Source organism: Rhinopithecus roxellana, chromosome 12 (assembly GCF_007565055.1).
Source record: "Rhinopithecus roxellana isolate Shanxi Qingling chromosome 12, ASM756505v1, whole genome shotgun sequence".
Lineage (NCBI taxonomy): Eukaryota > Metazoa > Chordata > Mammalia > Primates > Cercopithecidae > Rhinopithecus > Rhinopithecus roxellana.
Window position 1 is genome coordinate 49,880,587 of NC_044560.1, and position 6,333 is coordinate 49,886,919.

Consider the following 6,333-nt stretch of genomic DNA (forward strand, 5'->3'; position numbering starts at 1 on the left):
GGATTTGATTTGTTAATATTTTGTTTAATTTTCTTTTATTTTATTGTGCTGTGTCTGGTTTGAGTATCAGGATAATGCTGGTCACATAAAAGGAGTTGGGAATGTTCCTTTTTCTCTATTTTTTGAAAGATTATATACAATTAACATTATGTTTTCCTTTAATGTTTGGTGCAGTTCACCAGTGAAACCACTTGGGCCCAAACTTTCCTTCATTGGAAGGTCTTTAACTATAAACTCAATTTCTTTAGTAAATATAGGACTATGTAGGTCACATATCTCTTCATGAGTGAGTTTTGGTAGTTTGTGTATTTTAAGAAAACAGACCATTTTATCTAAGCTGTCAAATTTATGAGTCATTTATAGTATGTCAATTATCCTTTAAAATCTGTGAGTTCTGTGGTGATAGCCTCTCTTTTTGTTCCAGATATTGGTAAATTACATCTTTTCTCTTTTTATCTTGTGCTTTCTTCATTCTTAAAGTCCAAGTATTTTTGTTGTTTTTATCATTTCCTCTCCACCTGAAGAACTTCCTTTAGCATTTATTTTAGAGCAGGTCTACTAGTAGCACATTTTGTTGGTTTTCCTTTATCTGAAAATATGTTAATTTTGTCTTTGCTCCTGAAGGACATTTTCACTAGATACAGAATTCTGGGTTTGCAGCTCTTTTCTCATAGGCTTTTAAAAATGTTGTTCCACTGTTTCCTGGTCTCCATGGTTTCTGATGAGAAATATGGAGTCATTGTTCCCCAATGTTTTCTGGTTTCTTTCAAGATGTTTTTCATTGTATTCGGTTTCATCATATGTCTTGGTGTATTTTACTTTGAATTTATCTTGTTTGTGGTTTCTTGAGCTTTTTAAAACTGTAAATCTATGGCCTTCATCAAATCTGAGATCTGAAGTGATTTTCCATCACTTTAAGCCAATCATGAAATTTCACAGTGATTTCTGGGGTGGGGGCAGAAGGAAGGCAATGTTAAATATCATCAGGGCTGTGGCCCAGTCAGCCTGCGGAGGTGCAGGCAAGGTGGGCCCTCACTGGGGCAGCTGGAGGAGCACAGACTGCCCTGCCGGCAGGTAGGTGATGTTTTGAGAGCGTGAGAGCTGGTACACGATGTCCTCTGCAGCTTACAGCTTGCGCAGCTCGATCAGGCTGTCTGGGGGCCAGTGAGTTGGCAATCAGCTCAGCTGCCTTGGACTCACCCTCAGCAGAGATGATGGCTGCCTTTTCCTGCTGCACAGCCTTTTCCACCATAAATCTGGCCCTGTCTGCTTCCTGCTGAGCCACCTGTTTGGCTTCCACCGCTTCTGCGAACTCCTTCCCAAAGGTCAGATATGTCAAGGACACATCATCTAGGATGAGCCCAAAGGTGGCTGTTCGCTCCATAAGGTCATTGCTCATCTGCTTGGAGACCAGCTGTCTCTGGGTGATTAGTTCTCCAGCATCAAAGTGAACCACCACTGACTTGAGTATCTTGGTCGTGATGGACAGCAGCATGCGCTCATCATAGTCCTCTCCAGTGCTGGTGAAGATGTGAGGAAGCTGGCTAGCGACGGGCCGGAAGGGGATGCGCAGTGTGATGTTGACATTCTGTAAATCTTTGCTACCAGTGATGACTGGCGCATTACATGGTCGAGAATGGCAGTCAAAGGTAATTGGTTTCTGTACTCATAGGATGAGAAAGTGAGTCCCTTCCCCCACCACAATGTCCTGTACTCCATGGAATCGGTCAAAGATGACAGCTCTGTGCCCAGCATCCACATTATATAAGGCAGAGTTCACCACGCCTCCTGCAACAGCTAAGGCCAGGCCAAACTTGCCTACAGACTCAAACACTTTGACAGCCATGTTTTCTTCTGCTGGACCACTCACGCCTGCTTCCACTCTGACCTCCACATGAATTCCCCCGAATCTGAGAAGTTTTAGCTGTGATTTCTTCAAATATTTTTCTAATACTAATCTCTTTCTTCTCTTTTCTATCATTCTGTCTTTTCACTCCAATGACATGAATGTTACATCTTTTGATATTAGTTCACTTGTCCCTGAGGCTGTTTATTGTTTTTTGGTTACTTTTCTGCGTTTTTCAGATTAGACAGCTTCCATTGATCTATCTCAGTGGTCAGAAAACCTTGGTTCACAGGACAAATCTAGCTTGCCTGTTCATTAAATAAAGATTTGTTGAAACAGCTATTTCCATTAATTTACATACCATCTATGGCTGTTTTCATGCTATAATTGCAGAGCTGAGGAGTTACAACATAATTTGTGGTCATTCAATTCTGAAATATTTACTCTCTGTAATATAGTAAATATTTACAGGAAAAGATGGCCAGACTAATTCCTCATCTTCAAGTTCACTGACTCTGTCTCCATTATGTTACCGATCTCCTTCAGTGAATTATTTTATTTCTATCATTGTATTGTTTCATTATAAAATTTTCATTTTTTTCAATAGCTTCTATTTTCTTTGCTGAAAATGCCCATCTTTTCATTTGTTTCACTATTCACTAATATTTCCCAGTTCATGGAGCTTAATTATAATTGTGTGTGTGTGTGTGTGTGTGTGTGTGTGTGTGTGTGTGTAATAGTTTCTTAAAGTCTTTGTTTATTCCACCATCAGCATCTGGGTCAATTGGTGTCTGTTGATTGGTTGATTGTCTTTTTCCTTTGAAAGTTGATGAGATTTTCTTGATTTTTTGTTATTTGTGTATTGACTAATTTTGAATTGTATCTTAGACATTTGAATTATGTTATAATTCTCTGGGTCCTGTTAAGATTCGTTGAAGAGGCTGGGTGTGGTGGCTTGCCTGTAATCTCAGCACTTTGGGAGGCCAAGATGGGTGGGTCAGTTGAGCCCAGGAGTTTGAGACCAGCCTGGGAAACATGGCAAAACCCTGTCTTTACAAAAAATACAAAAAATTTATCAGGCATAGTGGTGTGTACCTTTTGTCCCAGTTATTTGGGAGGGTAAGATGGGAGAAGCACCTGAGCCTAGGAAAGTTGAGGCTGGAGTGAGCTGTGATCATTCCATTGCACTCCAGTGTGAGTGTTGCAGTGAGACTCTGTTTCAAAAAAAAAAAAAAAAAAAAAAAAGATTCTATGAAGAATGTTGATTTTTTTTTTAAAGCAATTAAAAGAGTTAGGCTCATACTACAACTCCCAACTTACCTTTTGTGGGCTGAGGTTCTAATGCTAGCTTCATTTTCAAAGCCTTTGCAGTGCTATTAGGGTATGCCCCATGTGGACACTATCCAGGGGCTGGTCTGGGACCTAGGAAATGGTCCGCATTGTAGTTCAGTCTCAAAACCTTCATTATACTGTTCTGGGTCAGTTCCTTGTACATGAATCCTGGGAGTGAGCACAGGATTTCATACCCAGATTTAATAGACCACTTTTTCCACCTCCCTCTTTGCTATGATTTCCCCACTCTTCCATATACAGGTTTGCATTTTCCTGGTGTGCTGCATTTTCCTGGTGTGCCAGGGTTTGAGCCTCCTGTGCTGTCAGACATTTTTCACAACTGTGTCCACTTTGAGAATGAAGCAGTTAGAAAAAGGAGGAACAAAATAATGGAGAACCCTTCATAGTCTTTAGACCACAGAAATCTCTTTTCCCAGTTCTTTTGGTCAGAGGGAAGAATTTTCTCTTATACTTTTTATTGCCTCAGAAACCACTGTTGCCACCACCACTGCAGGAGTATAGTTCATGACTAAGGCTGGCTTTAGCACCAAGCTAGGAGAATAAAAAGAATAAAATGAAATGGAAGTACCCCTACAGTCTTTGTCCTGAAGGGCCCACCTTTCCAGTCTTCCAGCCAGAAAGAGAGAGTTCGTCTTGATGTTTTTACTGTCCATATTTACTGTGCAGTTCAGAGATCCAGGCTGCCTTAGGGTTTAAGCTAGGAGATAAAGCAGGGAGAGAAAACCTCAGGAGACTTAACCCTCCAGTGATGGTTGATTTTATGTGTCAATTTAACTGGGCATTGGGGTACCCAAACATTTGATCAAACAGTATTTTGGGTGTGTCTACAAGGTTTTTTGTGAATGAGATTAATATTTAGATTGATAGACTGAGTACGCAGATGGCCCTTCCCAGCATGTATGGGTATCATCCAAACATCAGTTGAAGTCCTGAATAGAACAAAAAGACTGACCTTCCCATGAGTAAGAGGGAGCGCTTCCTGCCTGACTGAATTTGAGCTGGGACATTGTTGTTTTTCCTTCCTTCAAACTTGAAGCATCAGCTCTTCCTAGGTCTTGAGGCTGCCAGCTTGTAGACTGGTTCTATACCAGTGGCTCTCCTGGTTCTCAGACCTTCAGATTCAGAATGGAACTACACCACCAGCTGTCCTGGGCCTCCAGCTCGCTGACTGAAGATCTTGAGACCTTTCAGCCTCTATAATCATATGATCCAATTTCTTACAATAAATCTCTCTCGATATATATATAGATATCTATATATATAGATACATATCTATAGCTAGATACATCTCTATGTGTGTATATATGTACATATATCTTTATATGTGTGTATATCTATACACACATAGAGAAAACAATACGTGTATATATACATCCTATTGGTTTTCTCTTGAGAATGCTGACTAATAACACCCCTGTATCAGTTGTGCTTTTAGTTTTTATTTCCCTTCCCAATCCACCTGTTATTGTTTACTTGTCAGAGTCCTCAGATAGTTTCTTACGTATTCTCTCCAGGCTCTTTAGTCGTCAATAGTAAGAGAGACAGATTAGAGTGTGCTCATTCCATTTTAACTAAAACCAGAACGTCCCAGCTCACTTATTTTTAACCGTTATAAGTATTACATGAGATGAATATACTACAATGCATTTCTCCATTGATAAGCACTTGGGTTTTGTCCGCATAGTCTCTGTGAATATATGCAGAGCTTATCCAGAATATATACTTAAATGTAAAATTGCTGAGATACAGAGTATACCTATCATCAAATTTGCTGAATAATGCCCACATGTTCTCCAAAGTGATGATGTAACAATTTAGACTTATACCAGCAAGGTCTGAGTGTTCTCACTGTTTCATATGCTCATCAGCTTTTGGTATTATTAGATTTTTAAGTATGTGCCAATATGATATATATGAAGTGACAGCTCAGTGTTTTATTTTTCTGATTACTAGTGATATTGGGCTTCTTTTCCAAAGTTTACTGCCCCTTTATATTTCTTCTTCTGGACTTGTTTATATCAGTTTTCTTCTGTTAGACTTTTAAAAATCTTTTTCTTATTGATATTCTTAGTTAATACTTATATATAGTCTATTTTCTTTCATATATGTAGCAAATACTTTTCCCCATCTGTCTCTTGTCTTTCTCACTTTGTTTATCGTAGCTTTGGTCTATAGAAGCTTTTATGTTTTAGTGCCTGAAGACGGAATCATTGTGAATACTTTCTTTTTTCTTACCCTCTACATTAAGGTAGTTTCCAAACCCTATTGATCTAGATTTCCAAACCCTGTCTCTGCCATCTAGGCCACATTAACTGCTTCTGCCCCAGTTCAGGCCCTACTGCCTCTCTCCTGGACAATTACAATAGTTTCTTAATAGCTCCCTGATATCTGCTCTCACCTAGACACACAGTCTTTACGGGGCACTTTAAAACCTGCAGATCCAGGTATTCTTCTGGGTTAAGACATTTTGTGGTTTTCCTTCACATAGAGGACGAAGTGTAAGCTACTTCACGTGGCAAACAACAACAAAACGCTCCACCAGGCTCTGCCCATTGGTGGTTCCCCAGCCCCGTGGACTCCTGCTTACCCCTGTGCTCCAGAAACACTGTGTTTCTTCTTTTTTCTTCAGAACACCAGGCATTTTCACACACTGACTTCCTAACTGACACCTTTATATTTAAAATAACCAGTGATAACTCCCTCTCTCCTTTGCCTCAAAGAAATATTTCCAAGGCTTCAAGGTGGGGTGGGAGGCTCTGGCACAGAATGAATAGCTGCTATGTACCAGACACCTCCACCTGTGTGATAGTCATATTTAATTCTCACAGCAACACTCTGAGTATAGACCACTGACCTCATTTTATAGACAAGGTGGCTGATGCTCAGAGATGTTAAGCAACTTACTAAAGACACGTAGCTTGAAAGCAGCAGAACCAGAGACTGAACCCAAGTGTTTGGTGCTCTAGTGACTGATGCGGACCCTTTCTGGCTCATAAGGACTGGATTTGAATCCTGGGTCTGCCTCTCCCTAGCTTTATGACCATGTGAAAGTCATTTCACCTCTCTGAGCCTCACTTTGCTCATTTGCAAAATAAGAAAATTGTACTTAATGGTCTGTAAGCTTCTTTTCCTCC

At 40.1% G+C, this 6,333-nt stretch overlaps 1 pseudogene; it reads right to left on the reverse strand.

Moving 5' to 3' along the window:
• Nucleotides 1-1,032: 1,032 nt before the first annotated feature.
• On the reverse strand, nucleotides 1,033-1,846 carry LOC104664282 (annotated as a pseudogene).
• Nucleotides 1,847-6,333: the final 4,487 nt, after the last annotated feature.